Source organism: Phalacrocorax carbo (genome assembly GCF_963921805.1).
Source record: "Phalacrocorax carbo chromosome W unlocalized genomic scaffold, bPhaCar2.1 SUPER_W_unloc_2, whole genome shotgun sequence".
In the NCBI taxonomy this organism is placed as follows: domain Eukaryota; kingdom Metazoa; phylum Chordata; class Aves; order Suliformes; family Phalacrocoracidae; genus Phalacrocorax; species Phalacrocorax carbo.
In genome coordinates this window covers 841,796-860,286 of record NW_026990253.1, presented here as the reverse complement: position 1 = coordinate 860,286, position 18,491 = coordinate 841,796, and the positions used below count along the sequence as shown (strand labels likewise).

The window sequence follows — 18,491 nt, the reverse complement described above, 5'->3', positions numbered from 1 at the left end:
CCAGAAGGGGGTACTCTGAATAACTGAGGTTGAGAGGTGCTGAACTGAACATTTGCCTTGTGTTAGGAGAGGTCAGAAACACGCTGTCTTGTAGTTCGGTATCACACTTCAGTTCACGATGCCATACTTTTTCTTTTTTTTTTTTAAAGGCACTCCTTTTAACAACGAGGCTTCCCTTTGTGCTATCATCACAAGGACAAGTTAATCTGTGACAGAAAACTAACAACACAAAGAGACCCGGGAAGTGTTAACTCCAGTTTTATATCCTGTGATCTGCAAACTATTTAAGATACTGACAAGGAGATACAGAGAAAGCCAAGAAACCCCCCCAAAAAACTTATACTATGTTTTTTCAGTACACAATGCCTATTCTAACATAATTAGTTTAGGTCTTTTTAAGACGACTGTGCCGAGTTGATACCTTATATTGAAATACATCCTAAAATGAAAGAAACGGCACTAGATAATTTCACAAGCACAATACAGTATTTAATCTCCGCCGTCACTTTTGTGCACCAGCCCCCCCGCAGCCCCGAGATACGCGCATTCCAATCAAGCCTCTCTCAGCAGGGCTCAGCCAATTCACCCCCTCCCTCCAGGCCTTCCTAGATTTTCAAATCGTCTCTGATTTTAGGTTTCATTTTGTTGTAAACAGCAAAACGAAAGGAGAAAGCCTCCAAAGCAAGGATCCTTACCCTTGAAATCCCACCATGCGCGCAATAAGGAGGGTGAATTGGTTTTCCTTTTTTTTTTTTTTTAATGGGAGATGAAGGGGAAGAAACAAAAGCCTAAATGAAAGAGAGGCTAAGCGACGGAAACAGAGGGAGAAAGAGCAGAGCCTGGTGAAGGAGCAGGGCGAACGTCAGCCATGTTTGTGTTGGTCCAGTATTTACAAACCTGCAGCTGCAGCACCGTTCTGAGTCTGGGAGAGAGAGAGAAAAAAGGGAGGGAGAAAGAAAGGAGAGGAGGGAGGAGAAAGAGGGAATCTAGGGAGGAGGAGGAGAAAGCGGCGGCGGCAGCAGTAGACAAAGGAACCGAGCAGAGCGCGCGCGCGCACACACACACACACACACACTCTCTCACACTCACTCTGGGTGTCCCAGACAGCGGTAGTGGCGTGTGCAACCCCAGCGCTGCCAGCCCGGCACGTTAGCAACTCCCCCAGCTCCAGCCTTAGGCTACCGCAGCGCAGCCGCACCCCGCCACCACCCTCGCATTCCCTTCGCCCCATTTTCTCGTGGGGAGAGGGGACGGACGACAGGGTAGAGGCATGCCCCCTCCCAACGTGCGCTATCGACAGAGAGGCTTATCTGCCGGGAGCCCCTCAGCGGGCCCCAGCCCACAGTACAATAGCTCCACAGAGAGGAAGGGGGATGTACAGCTGCGACCCCTCCAGAAAGGGGGGTAGGTGGGTGTGGAGAATACCAAGAGGGGCCGTGCTAAAGGAAGGCAGCAGTCCCCCGGAGCCCGGAAGAACAGGGGTTGCCCAGGAGCTGGGGCGCTACGTGGGAAGAGAACACAGAAACGGCAACACGAGCCCAAGGGCCCCCACTCTCGCCCGCCTCTCGCAGCTTCCGGGCGGGCCACTGAGGCAGGCAATGAAGAAAAGGTAACAGAGACAGAACACCGCAAGTATATAAATAACATCAGCTTCGGGGGAGAGGAGGTAAAGCTATGGGCAGCAGTTCCAAGCTCATTCCACAGCGACTCCCTCCGGCTCTGTCAAGTACTAATCTAGGCTAAGTCAGGCCAAGGGCGGCGCGACTGGCTATATTTTCCTGCTTCTTCCCCCCCCCCCCGGGCATTCGCTACTCACTTACCTACTGGGGGGGATAGGCGCCTAGGAGTACCAGGAGGACGGCCTAGGAACGTTAGCACTGCAGCCGCAGCAGTCCTCCTATCTCACTAGGCTACTCAGATTCTCCGCTGTAGTAGTAAGGACAGCTGCTCCTCTTGTCTCGTTTGTCCCCCTCCACCGTCACCACTGCTGCCTCCTGTTCGCCTCTGCCACATTTGGAACGACCCCTCCGTACACGAACTCCGCCGCCAGGATAGCGACCTCCTCACCTTCCTGCCAAATAGTGAGCTACCCGCATCGAGACGTTCAAAACACAGGGCCGGACACCGCCCTCCTCTCCTCCACCAACGCGCAGGCGCACTGCAAATTCCGAACTGCGACAAGAGCGCAGGAAGCAATCATCCACCCAGTCCACCACTACTCTCTAGCGCGTAGTCGCGCCCGTAGTTGTGCCGTCCCTCCTCCTCCACTGCTGTCTGTCGGCGGTCGTAGCGGAGGGTGGCGCGGGCTTGTCTGCAGCTGGTTGTCTGTTGGCCCTTCTCCAAACGCACGCCAGTAGGCCCTGGGGCGGTGAATATCCGCCTTTCTTCTCCCGTCCGTCGGCCCACCGTGTTGAGTCCAGTGCTGCCTCGCGGGGTGGCCACAGTGATTTGACAGCGGTACCGCCTCCCTAAACAGGCCTTGGGAGCCAGCGGCTCTCCGCTGCCCCCTTGCAATCATAGGAAAGAAAATGTGTAAGCCATCATAAGAAAGAAAAATCAGCTATGGATATCCTGTGTTACAAATTCGGCCCGTGCTGACTGAGGAGAGAAGCTAAGACAAAGTATAGATTTACAAAGGTAAATATTTACTCACGTGCATGATATGTCTCAGCCAAACTGGGTGCACCCAAGGGATTTTTCTTTAGAGGTTTTATACCTTTCACGACAAGGGTATGATATGAATCATCCAATTACCTACTAATGCATATTTCTAATTATCCAATCATAAACGTGGTACAGCATAGTAACATACATTACAAAAATATATTATGTAGGCCTTGCAACATCATTATCTGTCAGCATCCTCGTGGTTTATCTGTTAATCCAGATGTTTCCGTCATCAACTTCTGCAAAGTTATTAGGCATCAGCAATTCATGTTTCTCTTAGATATGGATCCTTCTGTTAAGGAAACCTCTGTTCTTGCAAAAATTATCTTAGTTGATCACTTGCCCTTAATAGGGGTCTTGGGTCTCCAGATAATGATGCAGCAATTATATGCTAATAATGTTCTTAGCTCCTAATGAATATGTGGTCTCAATAATTTATATCATGCCCACTAGAAATGAAAATAAAGATTTAGACAAAATGATAAAAATAAGATGCGCTGTCACCAAATCAGTGTCTATCACATTTTCTACGTTATTCAAGGATATAACTTCAAGCACTGTTCATATGTTCATAGCTTTAGATTGACAAAGAACAAAATGGAAAACATCAGTAAGATTATGTTCTTCTCTATCAAATCAAGTAATTGGTTTAAAAATCAAAACAAGTGAGCAGCTGAGGCACAGTCTGCCTTAACAAATCTAATGGGTATTTTTTTCAAAGTAGCCATTGGCAGGTATAGCATGACATGATATGACATTTTTCTGTTGCAACATCATAAGACAAAGAAACTTCAATGCATGAAGACAGCCACGAAGAGTTCTTTATTTGAGTCAAGAAGGGTTTGATTGAAGGCCATCATATTGTGAAACCAAAATGCAACTTAACCTAAATAATATCCTGAACATTTTCCTTTTTGTTTGGGCTGGTTTTTTGGTTTTGGTTTGGTTTGGGTTTTTTAAGTGCTTTTGTCACCTGATGCTACAAGGACAGTGTCCTGGTTTCAGCTGGGATAGAGTTAATTTTCTTCATTGTAGCTAGTATGGGGCTACGTTTTGGATTTATGCTGGAAACACTGTTGCTAAGTAGTGCTCACACTAGTCAAGGACTTTTTCAGCTTCCCATGCTCTGCCAGGTGCACAAGAAGCTGGGAGGGGACACAGCCAGGACAGCTGACCCAAACTGACCAACAGGATATTCCATACCATATGACGTCATGCTCAGTATATAAAGCTGGGGGAAGAAGAAAGAATGGGGGGGGGGGGGGGGGGATGGGACATTTGGAGTGATGGCATTTGTCTTCCCAAGTAACCATTACACGTGATAGAGCCCTGCTTTCCTGGAGATGGCTGAACACCTGCCTGCCGATGGGAAGTAGTGAATGAATTCCTTGTTTTGCTTTGCTTCTTGTGCAGCTTTTGGTTTACCTATTAAACTGTCTTTATCTCAACTCATGAGTTTCCTCACTTTTACTCTTCCGATTCTCTCCACCATCCAACCAGGGGGGAGTGAGCAAGCGGCTGTGTGGTGCTTAGTTGCTGATGGGCTAAACCACGACAGACAGATAGGTTCTTTTAGGGATCCTTGGCAAAATGATGATGACACTAACTTGTAGTTTCAATTAAAGCTTTATTTTTAAATAGATTTTTATGATTAGCATAGCATAGAATATTACGATCAGAGTAGCACAGGATTTTTAATAAGCAAAATCAGTGTAGCACAATTTTATAAGTAGCATAGCACAGAATTTTATAGCACAGCTTAGGGCTTCTAATCACCTGGACCCTCTGCAGATCATGTCAAATCTTAACATGTGACTTACCATATCAATATAACAATCATAATCTAGACTTGAAATACATTAAAGAATATGAGTCATTCAATCCTCGGAAGAAGCAGAAGACAGTGGAGGCATCCCTGACCACCAGAGGATCACAGGTTCTGACATCCAGCAGCAGCTCCAGTCCAAGTCCCGCTTAAGCAGTTACAAGTCCTGATTTTATAGACAGTGCTCTGGGTGCTGGTACACTTCCCTGTTCTGTGTCAGGGTCATCACAACTTGGTTGGCCAGGTGCCTGGGACCTCCAAGGCTAGTAAAGAGGGGAGTAGTCAGCCTGGTGCCCAGAAACCTGGAGGCCAATAGGGAAGGGGAGAAGTCATCTGCCAGGTGTGCAGGACCTTCAAGGCCTGACGAGGAGGGGAAAGAGGATTGGTACAGGATCAGCTTGGTAACAGAGAATGGCAGTTTACCTTATAAAATGGCATTAGTTATGCTAACCATATTACCAGGGGTCAGGAGCAGGGGGTACTGGTCACAGCTGTACATAAACTCCCTAGTCTTTTTGGATGCTTTGAAGTATCACCTAGTTTGGTTAAGAATAGAATGGCTGAACTCTTCCAGAAGCTTTGAATCCTGTTGAGTAGCTTTGGGTGAGAACCAGGTTCCCTCTGGTCCCAGAAAATTTTGCTTTCTTAATATCCTCCCAGACTGAAGAGAATAAGCCTTAACTACTGGAAAAAAATACCATAGCACTCTTGATTTGATGGTAGAACCGAGAACCTTCAGAATTCGAATGGCCAGATCTTTGCTTGATCTGAATTTAAAGGAAGAATGATATCTTGATTCTAAGCTTGATCTTCAATTAATATATTTAAATGCTGGGATCAATCAGCCACTTTTGCTTTAATTTAACCTTAAAGGAGCAGTTATCCCTTTGGGATAACTATCTGGCTACCTGGCTAATTTGTCTTTTCTAAGCAAGCTACTACAAAGCAATCACAGGAATTATTTACAGTCTACAGAAACAGAGGCCTCCTTCCAATGTGTTTGCTCTCTGACATGGTTGTAACATTGATGTCATTGTTCAGCCCCAGTCGGCCAGTTAAACACCACGAAGCCGCTCGCTCACTCCCCCAACCCCGTGTGGGATGGGGGAGAGAATCGGAAGAGAAAAAGCAAAAAAAACCCCAACTTGTGGGTTGAGAAAAGAACAGTTTAATAATTAAAATAAAATAATAATGATAATGATTATTATACTAATAACAATAATTATAATATAATAAAAAGGAAAAGGGAAAAAAAAACATAAACACAAAAGATAAAATTGCTCACCACCCACGGTGTGGGTCCACAAGCTGCGATTACTGCCTCCCTCCCTGGTCAGCTCCTCCCAATTAACATACTGGGCATGACGTTATGTGATATGGAATATCTCTGTGGCCAATTTGAATCCGCTCTCTTAACTGTGCTCCCTCCCCTCCCAGCTTCTTGTGCACCCAACAGAGCATGGGAAGCTAGAAAAATCCTTGACTATTACAAGCAGTACCTAGCAACAACTAAAACATCAGTGTGTTATCAATATTATTCTCATACTAAGTCCAAAGCACAGGACTATACCAGCTACAGTGAAGAAAATTAACTCTATCCCAGCTAAAACCATGACAGTATCCACCCCTTATTCCATACCATTTACATCATGCTCAGGTCCTATACTATCCAATACAACTTCAATAACCCCTACCTGCCATCTCATCCTTTAACAGAATATACAGATTCCATTTATCATTCCCTTAATCTATGGACCACGCCTGTCAAATGTGCATGAAATTTCCACTGAGTTCATTTAGTCCATGACTTCAGGCTCCATCTATTGTACAAGTCTTTTAGGGCTGGAGAGATGGTATGCATGGTGTTGGATTACTGCATGCTGAACTCAGTCCTTGTTCCATGACTTTGCTTGATTCAATGAAAAGTTCATTTTTTATTAATTTGGGAGATTCCGACCATGATACCATTGATATGGCATATAGCAACCATAGGAGTGATGGCGTACAACACCATATAGCAATAAACAGCATATCATTCAGTTCATTGCCTGTTTTCACCCGAAATCAAATCCCCATGAGGCACACATCTGACTCTTCCATCCTCCCACATCACCCACCAAGCGCACCCAGGTCCTTGAGAAAAAGCAACTCCACAAATGGCTTAGCCTTTGCCTGAGGCAGGAATAACCCAGACTCTCTTCCCCAGCATATTTCTCACATGCACTACAGGGACGTTACCCCCTTCTACAGTACATAAGATTTCTGAGTGGGCAGGGCCAGCTCGATTGGCAGATCCCCTCATGTTGACTAACCAGGTGGCTTTTGCTAAATGTGTATCCCAGTGCTTGAATGTTCCACCCAACACTCCTCTTAGCATAGTTTTTAACAGTCCATTCTATCGTTCACTTTTTCCAGAGGCTGGTGCATGATAGGGGGTGTGATACACCCACTCAATGCCATGCTCTTTGGTCCAGGTGTCTATGAGGTTGTTTTGGAAATGAACCCTATTGTCTGACTCAGTTCTCTCTGGGGTGCCATATCACCACAGGACTTGTTTTACCAAGCCCAGGATAGTGTTCTGGGCAGTAGCATGGGGGACAGAATATGTTTCTAGCCAGCCAGTGGTTGCATCTACCATTGTAAGCACATGGCGCTTGCCTTGGCAGGTTTGTGGGAGCATGATATAATCAGTCTGCCAGGCCTCCCCATATTTATACTTCAGCCATCATCCCCCATACCACAAAGGCTTTACCCGCTTCGCTTGCTTGATTGCAGGGCATGTTTCACATTCACGGATAACCTGTGCAATAGCGTCCATGGTCAAGTCCACGTCTCAATCACAAGCCCATTCTGTATGGTCCATGTCTCCCTTGATGGCCTGGGGTGTTCTGCTGGTTTTGGCTGAGAAAGTTAATTCTCTTCACGGTAGTGCCTGAAGTAGTCAGGGACCTTTCCAGCTTCCCAAGTTCTGCCACGTGGGCAAGAGGCCGGGAGGGGCAGGGCCACAGCCAAGACAACTGGCCCCAACTGGCCAATGGGATGTTCATTCCATACGATGTGACGCCATGACCAGTATATTGTCGGAGGCAGTTGGTGCGCGGGGGTTGTTGCAGCTTGGGGACTGGCGGCGGTGGGTTGGCAGGCAGTGAGCAGCTGCATCACATGTGGTTTGTTTTGGTGGTTCATACCCCCTTTCCCCCTGCCCCAGGTTTCGTGCCTCTCACTGTTTTCCTTTCCACTGCATTTCTGTTGTTGTTATTTTATTGTAATTATTAAACAGTTCTTATCTCAACCCACGAGGTTTACCCTTCCGATTCTCTCCCCTGTCCCACCGGTGGGGGAGTGAGCAAGTGGCTGTATGGGGCTGAGTTGCCAGCTAAACCACCAAGCGAGAAATAATTCATCCTTATGCTGCCAGTCCAGATCCACCTCAGCCACTTCAGTCTTGGCAGCCTGATCCACCTGCTGGTTGTTCCGATGTTCTTCAGTGGCCTGACTCTTGGGGACGTGAACATTCACATGATGCACTTTCACAACCAGGTTCTCTACCTGGGCAGCAATATCTTGCCACAATATGGCAACCCAGATGGCTTTGCCTCTGCGCTGCCAGTTGCTCTGCTTCCACTGCTGTAACCAGCCCCACAGGGCATTTGCCACCATCCAGGAGTCAGTATAGAGATAGAGCACTGGCCACTTTTCCCGTTCAGCAGTGTCTAAGGCCAGCTGGATGGCCTTTACTTCTTCAAACTGGCTCGATTCACTTTCACCTTCAGCAGTTTCTGCTACTTGTCGGGTAGGACTCCATACAGCAGCCTTCCATCTCCGGTGCTTTCCCACAAGACAACAGGACCCATCAGTGAACAGGGCATATTGCTTCTCATCTTCTGGCAGTTTGTTATAGAGTGGGGCTTCTTCAGCACGTGTCACCTCCTCCTCTGGTGATAATCCAAAATCTTTGCCTTCTGGCCAGTCCATAACCACTTCCAAGATTCCTGGGCGACTGGGGTTTCCTAACCGAGCCCACTGGGTGATCAGTGCGACCCATTTACTCCATGTAGCATCAGCTGCACGGTGTGTAGAGGGGATGTTTCCTTTCAACATTAGCCCAGCACTGGCAGTCGGGGTGCCAGGAGCAACTGTGCCTCTGAACCAACCACTTCTGAAGCAGCTCAAACCCCTTCATATGCTGCCAATATCTCTTTTTCAGTTGGAGTATAGCGTGCTTTGGACCCTCTGTATCCACGGCTCCAAAACCCTAGGGGTCAACTTCAGATCTCCCCTGGCGCTTTCTGCCAGAGGCTCCAGGTAAGACCATTCTCCCTGGCTGTGGTGTAGAGCACATTTTTTACATCTTCTCCTGCCTGGACTGGCCCAAGGGCTACTGCATGAACTATTTCCTGTTTAATCTGTTCAAAGGCCTGTTGTTTCTCAGGGCCCCATTTGAAATCATTATTCTTCCAGGTCACTTGATAGAGAGGGTTTCCAGTCTGTAATCTAAGAATATGCATTCTCCAAAAACCCACAACCCCTAAAAAAGCTTGCGTTTCCTTTTTGCTAGTTGGTGGAGACATGGCTGCTGTTTTGTTGATCACATCCATTGGAATCTGACGACAACCATCTTGCCATTTGATTCCTAAGAACTGGATCTCTTGTGCGGGTCCCTTCACCTTAGTTTTATGGCAAAACCAGCTTTCAGAAGGATTTGGACTATTTTCTTCCCTTTCTCAAAAACTTCTTCCGCTGTGCTGCCCCACACAATGATGTCATCAATGTATTGAAGGTGTTCTGGAGCTACTCCCGTTCCAGTACAGTCTGAATCAGTCCATGGCAAATGGTAGGACTGTGTTTCCACCCCTGAGGCAGTCGATTCCAGGTGTACTGGATGGCCCTCCAAGTAAAAGCAAGCTGTGGCCTGCACTCTGCTGCCAAAGGGATGGAGAAAAACACATTAGCGATATCAATTGTGACATACCACTTGGCTGCCTTTGACTCCATTTTGTATTGAAGTTCTAGCATGTCTGGCACAATAGCACTCAGCAGTGGAGTGATTTCATTCCGGCCACGATAGTCCACTGTTAGCCTCCACTCTCCATTAGACTTCCGCACTGGCCATATGGGATTGTTAAAGGGTGAGTGGGTCTTACTGATGACTCCTTGGCTCCTCAGTTGATGAATGAGCTCATGGATGGGAATCAGGGAGTCTCGGTTGGTGCACTGATATTGTTGCCGGTGAACTGTTGAGGTGGCAATCGGCACCTGTTGTTCTTCGACTCTCAGCAACCCCACAACAGAAGGGTCCTTCGATAGAACGGGCAAGGTAGACAGCTGTTTCATTTCCTCCGCCTCCAAGGTAGCTACACCAAAAGCCTACTTGTACCCTTTTGGGTCCTTGAAATACCCTCTCCTGAGGTAGTCTATGCCAAGGATGCACAGAGACTCTGGGCCAGTCACAATGGGGTGCTTCTGCCACTCATTCCTAGTTAGACTCACTTCGGCCTCCAATACAGTTAGCTCTTGGGATCCCCCTGTCACTCCAGCAATGCTGATGGGTTCTGCCTCTGTATAGTTTGATGGCATTAAGGTGCACTGTGCACCAGTGTCCACTAAAGCTTTCTGCTCCTGTGTGTCAGATGTGCCAGGCCATCTAATCCACAGTCCAGTAAATCCTGTTATCCCTTTCCTCCACCTGGCTGGAGGCAGGGCCCCTCTAGTCCTGAATCATAATATTCTTCTTGTGTATGGGGGCGACTGATACAGGCATGGGTTGGTTCTCTGATTCAGCCCAGTGCCTGTCGTTCTGGTTGGAGCGGCCACAGTGCCAGTCACTTTGTCTTTCAGTCCAGAGACCTCCTCTTCCCCTTGGGAGCACTGAATACTGTTGAGCAGGGCTCGGTACGCATGGGCCAGGCCCCAGCACGTTGCAGTTTCCTGTGTCTCTCTGGAGTTCCCAGGGTGACAACGTACTTACTGCAAATAGTCTACTAGTTTTTCAGGATTCTGCACTTGTTCAGGGGTGAAGCTCCAAAACACTGGGGGTGCCCACTGCCCTAGGTATTTGTCCATACTTCCCCACATGCCCCGTTACTCCAAACTATCAAGCCTTGAGGCAGGTTTCCGGGTAATATGCTTAAGTTGCTTGGTCAAAACCAAAACAACATGCCCAAAAGCTAACAATAAGTGCACCTTAACCACCCAAGGATGTACATGATACAAAAAGGTTGTTCTAACAGAGGCACAGACATCATAGAACAAAGTTGCAAAGGTACTATTCTGTATTTCCTCCATATAAAATCTCTCAGAGGAGGAGGTATAATTGCTAATTGTCTCAATCAGGTGGTATCCAAAGTACAGTACCAGTTTCAGCAAAAACCCCTAATACCAGATAAAGCTGAAAACCAGTCTTTACATGACATATCTCTTAGGCAAAACATCACTAATCACAGCAGAACACAGCAGACTAAACAAACAAACACCAATCTTCAACATGCACTGCAAAAACAAGAACATGGTGTTGTGACCAGCAGCTGATATTATCTCAAACCCTCTGAGCCCCACATTGGGCACCCAAACAGACTGTTGTGGTTTAGCCTGCAACTCATTCTCACACAGCTGCTTGCTCACTCCCCCACCAGCAGGATGGGGGAGAGAAACAGAAGGCTGAAGCACATGGGTTGAGACAAAAACAGTTTAAAAATTAAAATAAAACAATAATGCAACAGAAAGGTAAACAATGAGAGAGGCACAAAACCCAGTGCAGGTGTGATGAACAATCAAAAGAAACCACACATGACACAGCCACCCAACTGCTGCCACACCCCCCCAACTGCCCCGGTTAATATACTGGTCATGGCATCACATGTTATGGAATGAATATCCCATTGGGCAGTCAGGGTCAGCTGTCTTGGCTGTGGCTCCGCCCCTCATAGCCTTTTGCCCATGTGGCAGAGCATGGGAAGCTGGAAAGGACCCTGACTACTACAGGTGCTACAGTGAAGAGAATTAACACCTTCTCAGCCAAAACCAGCATAGTTGCTGAGTCAGGCTAAACCACGACAGTTCTTTTTGGCGCCTAACGTGGCGCACAAAGGGTTGAGATAATAACAGTTGCTGGTGACAGCATAGAATCTATTCTCAATATTAGTTTATCTGATCTGCACCATGCTCTTGTATTTGCTGTGTCTGTTAAAGATTGGTATTGCTTTTTGTGGTCTGCTGTGCTCTACAGTGATTAGTGATGTTTTGCCTGGGAGACTTGTTTTTAAAATATTGGCTTTGAGTTTTATTTGGCATTTGAAGTTTATATTGAAGCCATTACTGTACGTCGGGTACCACCTCATGGAGACAATTAACAATTATACCTCCTCCTCTGACAGTTTTATTATGGAGGAAATACAGAATGGCACCTTAGCTACCATCTTCTATAATGCCTCCTCTTTCATTATAACAACTTTTCAGTATCTTGAACGTCCTTGGGTAGTTAAGATATATCTGTTGATATTGCTTTGGCAGATGGTTTCAGCTCTGTCTAAGGTTAATAAGCAATTTAAGAATATCATCCATCTTTTCCAAGGCTCGATAGCTATGGGTGGCAGGGTATGTGGGATAGTATGGGCAAATGCGTAAGATGGTGGGTACCCCCAGTGCCTTGGGACGTCACCCCTGAACAAGTGCAGAATCCTGAAAAATTAGTAGAATATTTGGAGGAAGTATGTTGTCACCCTGGGAACTCTAGAGAGACACAGATAACTGCAACATGCTGGGGCCTGGCCCATGCATACCGATCCCTGTTTAACACTATTCAGTGCCCACAAGGGGAAGAGAAGGCCTCTGGATATAAAAAGACAAAGACAAGTAAAGCGAGAAGCACTGCAGCCACTCAAACCCCCACAACAGATGCTGCAGCTATTCCAGCCCCGGTAAAAAGCACAGTAGGTACTCAGACCCCTACGATAGTGTCGTGGTTTAGCGGCAGCTCAGCCCCACGGAGTCGCTCGCTCACTCCCCACCGGTAGATGGGGGAGAGAATCAGGAGGGTAACGCTCGTGGGTTGGGATAAGAACAGTTTAATAATTAAAATTAAAAGAAAACAACAGTACAAATGCAATGTAAAGGAGAACAACGAGAATTAAAAGAAAACAACAGTAGAAATGCAATGTAAAGGAGAACAACGAGAGGCGCAAAGCCCCGGGGGGGGGGGGGGGGAAGGGAGGGGAGAGGGGGAACGAACCGCCGGAACAAACTGCCCGCGCCGCAGCCGCGCGCCGCCCGCCGACCCGACGCCGCGCCGCCTCCGCCCTCGCTGCAACTGCCCCCACCTCAATATATTGGTCATGGTGTCACATGGTATGGAATGAACCTGCCATTGGCCAGTCGGGGTCAGCCGCCCCCACCATGGCCCTGCCCCTCCCAGCCCCCCCCCGCCACGCGGCAGAGCGCGGGAAGCTGGAAAGGTAGCCGACCCCCACAGTGAGGAGAATTAACCCCTTCTCAGCCAAAACCAGCACATTCTCCACCCCTTATTCCATACCATTTACACCATGCCCAGGTCCCATATGATGCAATACAACCATACCAACCACCACCCCTCCCCTTCCCATCCTTTAACATAATACACAGACATCATTCCCTTAGTTCATGGACCTTCCCTGTACAATGTCCATTAAAAATGTCCATTGAGTTCATCCAGTCCATGACTCTGGGCTCCATCTGTTGTATCAGTCTTTCCGGGTGGGAGAGATGGTGTGTGGCGTTGGGTTGCTGCATACCGAGTCAGTCATCGTTCCATCACTGCTGCACGGCTTGTTTCATAGTGGATCTTCCATGGGTTGGGAGGCTCGTACTCTGATATCATTGGTACAACACAGAGGTGACACACAGTATTATATAGCAGTTCACATTGTGCCATTCAGTTCATTGACTGTTTTCACCCAAAATCAAATCCCCTTGAGGCACACATCGGATTTCTCCATCCTCCCGCATCACCCACCAAGTGCACCCAGGTCCTCGAGCAAAAGCAATCCCACGAATGGGTTTGCCTTTGCCGGAGGCAGGAAGAACCCAGACTGTTTTGCCCAGCATACTTTTTGTGTGCACTACAGGGACTCTATCCCCTTCCACAGTACGTAAGGATTCTGACTGGGCAGGGCCAGCTCGGTTGGCAGATCCCCTCGTGTTGACTAACCACGTGGCTTTTGCTAAATGTGTATCCCAGTGCTTGAATGTTCCACCCCACATTACTCTCAGTGTAGTTTTTAACAGTCCATTGTACCGTTCAATTTTCCCAGAGGCTGGTGCGTGATAGGGGATGTGATACACCCACTCAATGCCATGCTCTTTGGCCCAGATGTCTATGAGGCTATTTCGGAAATGAGTCCCGTTGTCTGACTCAATTCTCTCTGGGGTGCCATGTCGCCACAGGACTTGTTTCTCAAGGCCCAGGATAGTGTTCCGGGCAGTGGCGTGGGGGACAGGATATGTTTCCAGCCAGCCAGTCGTTGTTTCTACCATTGTCAGCACATGGCGCTTGCCTTGGCGGGTCTGTGGGAGTGTGATATAGTCAATTTGCCAGGCCTCCCCATATTTATATTTCAGCCATCGTCCCCCATACCACAGAGGCTTTACCCGCTTCGCTTGCTTGATTGCAGCGCATGTGTCACATTCGTGGATAACCTGTGCAATAATATCCATGGTCAAGTCCACCCCTCGATCACGAGCCCACCTGTATGTTGCATCTCTCCCTTGATGACCTGAGGTGTCATGGGCCCACCGAGCTAGAAATAGTTCACCCTTATGCTGCCAGTCCAGATCCACCTCAGCCACTTCAATCTTGGCAGCCTGATCTACCTGCTGGTTGTTCTGATGTTCTTCAGTGGCCCGACTCTTGGGAACGTGAGCATCCACATGACGTACCTTTACAACCAGGTTCTCTACCCGGGCAGCAATATCTTGCCACAGTGCGGCAGCCCAGATGGGTTTGCCTCTGCGCTGCCAGTTGCTTTGCTTCCATTGCTGCAGCCAGCCCCACAAGGCATTTGCCACCATCCAGGAGTCAGTATAGAGATAGAGCACTGGCCACTTTTCCCGTTCAGCGATGTCTAAGGCCAGCTGGATGGCCTTTACCTCTGCAAACTGGCTCGATTCACCTTCTCCTTCAGCAGTTTCTGCTACTTGTCGTGTAGGACTCCATACAGCAGCCTTCCATCTCCGGTGCTTTCCCACAAGGCGACAGGACCCATCAGTGAACAGGGCGTATTGCTTCTCATTTTCTGGCAGTTGGTTATACAGTGGGGCTTCTTCAGCACGTGTCACCTCCTCCTCTGGTGATAATCCAAAATCTTTGCCTTCTGGCCAGTCCATAATCACTTCCAAGATTCCTGGGCGACTGGGGTTTCCTACTCGAGCCCGCTGGGTAATCAGTGCAACCCATTTACTCCACGTAGCATCAGTTGCATGGTGTGTAGAGGGGATGTTTCCTTTGAACATCCAGCCCAGCACTGGCAGTCGGGGTGTCAGGAGCAACTGTGCTTCAGTACCAACCACTTCTGAAGCAGCTTGAACCCCTTCATATGCTGCCAATATCTCTTTTTCAGTTGGAGTATAGCGGGCTTCGGACCCTCTGTATCCCCGACTCCAAAACCCTAGGGGTCGACCCCGGGTCTCCCCTGGTGCTTTCTGCCAGAGGCTCCAGGTAGGGCCATTCTCCCCAGCTGCAGTGTAGAGCACATTTTTTACATCTTGTCCTGCCCGGACTGGCCCAAGAGCTACTGCATGGACTATTTCTCGTTTAATCTGTTCAAAGGCTTGTCGTTGCTCAGGGCCCCATTTGAAATCATTCTTTTTCCGGGTCACTTGATAGAGAGGGCTTACAATCAGACTGTAATTTGGAATATGCATTCTCCAAAAACCCACAACGCCCAAGAAAGCTTGTGTTTCCTTTTTGCTAGTTGGTGGAGACATGGCTGCTATTTTGTTGATCACATCCATTGGAATATGACGACGACCATCTTGCCATTTGATTCCTAAGAACTGGATTTCTCGTGCAGGTCCCTTCACCTTACTTTGTTTTATGGCAAAACCAGCTTTCAGAAGGATTTGGACTATTTTCTCTCCTTTCTCAAAAACTTCTTCCGCTGTGCTGCCCCACACAATGATGTCATCAATGTATTGAAGGTGTTCTGGAGCTTCTCCCTGTTCCAGTACAGTCTGAATCAGTCCATGGCAAATGGTAGGACTGTGTTTCCACCACTAGGGCAGTCGATTCCAGGTATACTGGACGCCCCTCCATGTGAAAGCAAACTGTGGCCTGCACTCTGCTGCCAGAGGGATTGAGAAGAATGCATTAGCAATATCAATTGTGGCATACCACTTGGCCGCCTTTGACTCCAGTTCGTATTGAAGTTCTAGCATGTCTGGCACGGCAGCACTCAACGGTGGAGTGACTTCATTCAGGCCACGATAGTCTACTGTTAGTCTCCACTCTCCATTAGACTTCCGGACTGGCCATATGGGACTGTTAAAGGGTGAGTGGGTCTTACTGATGACTCCTTGGCTCCTCAGTTGGTGAATGAGTTTATGGATGGGGATCAGAGAGTCTCTGTTGGTGCGATATTGCCGCCGGTGCACTGTTGTGGTGGCGATTGGCACCTGTTGTTCTTTGACCTTCAGCAACCCCACCACAGAAGGGTCCTTTGAGAGACCGGGCAAGGTAGACAGGTGTTCAGTTTCCTCCGTCTCCAAGGCAGCTACACCAAAAGCCCACTTGTAACCTTTTGGGTCCTTGAAATACCCTTTCCTGAGGTAGTCTATGCCAAGGATGCACAGAGACTCTGGGCCAGTCACAATGGGGTGCTTCTGCCACTCATTGCCAGTTAGGCTCACTTCGGCCTCCAATACAGTTAGCTCTTGGGATCCCCCTGTCACTCCAGCAATGCTGATGGGTTCTGCCCCTATATAGTTCGATGGCATTAAGGTGCACTGTGCGCCGGTGTCCACTAAAGCTTTATACTCCTGTGGGTCTGATGTGCCAGGCCATCGGATCCACACAGTCCAGTAAGCCCGGTTATCCCTTTCCTCCACCCGGCTGGAGGCAGGGCCCCTCTAGTCCTGATCATGGCAGTCACAACTCACTTCCTGCAAATGTGAATCAGGAGTCCCTCTATTACACTTAGAAATAAAATCTGCGCTTCTACTCCTCTGTCTGGGGACTTGTTCACTGGAAATTGGAGCAGCAGCTTTCCTGGAAGAGCCCCCCTGAGTGACTGTTCTTCCTTGCAGTTCATGCACTCGTGCCTGTAGGGTCGAGGTAGGCTTGCCATCCCACCTCATCATGTCCTCTCCGTGGTCACGCAGGTAGAACCATAGGGTGGCCCGTGGTGTGTATCCCCTTCTTTGAGCCAAAGGACGCTTATTCCTAACAGCTGAGACACTGCTCTGTCGAGGTGGGGAGTAGGACAGATCTTCTTTGAGTTGCTGGACCTCTTGGGATAGTTTCTCCACAGCAGAGACAAGCGAGGAAGAGATATTTGTGTCGTAATCTCGGAGTCTATCTATCACCTCTGCCACCGTTGGTGTCTCGTCATCTTTCCAGGACATCACTGCCAATGAGTTTGCATGCGAAGATGGTGCGCTCCGTACAAACTTCCGCCACATGGGTCGTGTGCACTCGGCTTCATCTGGATCTTTGGATGACCGTTGATCATCCAGGTCACCATAAATCACCTCAAACACAGCTAATTCCCTTAGATACTGGATGCCTTTCTCCATAGTTGTCCATTTTCCTGGGCGATATGTAACATCTTCTTTAAAGGGATACCTTTCCTTCACTCCAGACAGGAGTCGCCTCCAGAGGCTGAGGGCTTGTGGCTTTTTTCCTATTGCTTTGTCAACGCCCCCTTCCCCAGAAAGGGATCCCAATTGTTTGGCTTCTTTTCCCTCTAGTTCCAGGCTACTGGCCCCATTATCCCAGCATCGGAGCAGCCAGGTGACAATGTGCTCACCTGAACGACGGCTATAATCTTTTCGCATATCTCGCAACTCGCTTAAGGACAGGGATCGGGTGGTCTCTATTTCATTTATTACTTCTCCCTCCTCTCCCCGCGATGGCCCTGGTTCTTCATCATCCCGTTCTAAACGAGTTGATGTCCGCTTCCAATATTTTGTCTTGTGTATGGGGGCAACTGATACTGGTACGGGTTTATTTTCTGAGCTAGCTCTGGTACTTGTTGTGGGGGTTTGAGTGGCTGCAGTGCCTGTCGTCCGGGCTGGATTGTCTACAGCGCCAGTCACTTTGCATTTCAATCCAGAGACATTCTCTTCCCCCTGGGGGCATTGAATGCTGTTGAGCAGGGCTCGGTATGCATGGGCCAGACCCCAGCATGTTGCAGTTATCTGTGTCTCTCTGGAGTTCCCAGCATAACAACATACTTTCTCCAAATATTCTACTAGTTTTTTAGGATTCTGCACTTGTTCAGGGGTGAAACTCCAAAACACTGGGGGTGCCCACTGCCCTAGGTATTTGCCCATGCTATCCCACATGCCCTGCCACTCGTAACTATCAAGCCTCGGGGCAGATTTCTGGGTGATATTCTTAAGTTGCTTAGTCAAAACCAAAACAACCTGCCCAAAAACTAACAATAAGTGCACCTTAACCACCCAAGGATGTTCAAGATACAAAGACGTTGTTGTAACAAAGGCACAGACATCATAGAACAAAGTTGCAAAGGTATTATTCTGTATTTCCTCCATATAAAATCTCTCAGAGGAGGAGGTATAATTGCTAATTGCCTCAACAAGGTGGTATCCAAAGTACAGTAACGGTTTCAGCAAAAACCCCAAATACCAGATAAAGCTGAAAACGAGTGTTTGTATAACAAATCTTGTAGGCAAAACATTACTAATCACAGCAGAACACAGCAGACTCAACAAACCAACACCGATCTGTAACACCAACTGCAAAAAGGACAACATGGTGCTGTGACCAGCAGCTGTTATTATCTCCAAC

General features: G+C 48.1%; 1 protein-coding gene across 6 annotated transcripts in view; it reads right to left on the bottom strand.

The window, feature by feature from the left end:
• The window catches only part of LOC135310837 (spindlin-Z-like), a 120,980-nt gene extending 118,408 nt beyond the window's left edge, over positions 1 to 2,572 (bottom strand). For 2 of the 6 annotated variants that reach the window (XM_064439887.1, XM_064439886.1), the window contains exon 1: positions 1,821 to 2,572. The gene's annotated coding sequence lies outside the window, so the exon portion shown is untranslated. Of the gene's footprint in view, positions 1 to 695; positions 878 to 897; positions 1,057 to 1,089; positions 1,219 to 1,820 lie in introns of those variants that run through there. The other 4 variants (XM_064439892.1, XM_064439891.1, XM_064439890.1 and 1 more) reach the window with 4 other exon arrangements.
• Between the last annotated feature and the right edge of the window lie 15,919 nt (positions 2,573 to 18,491).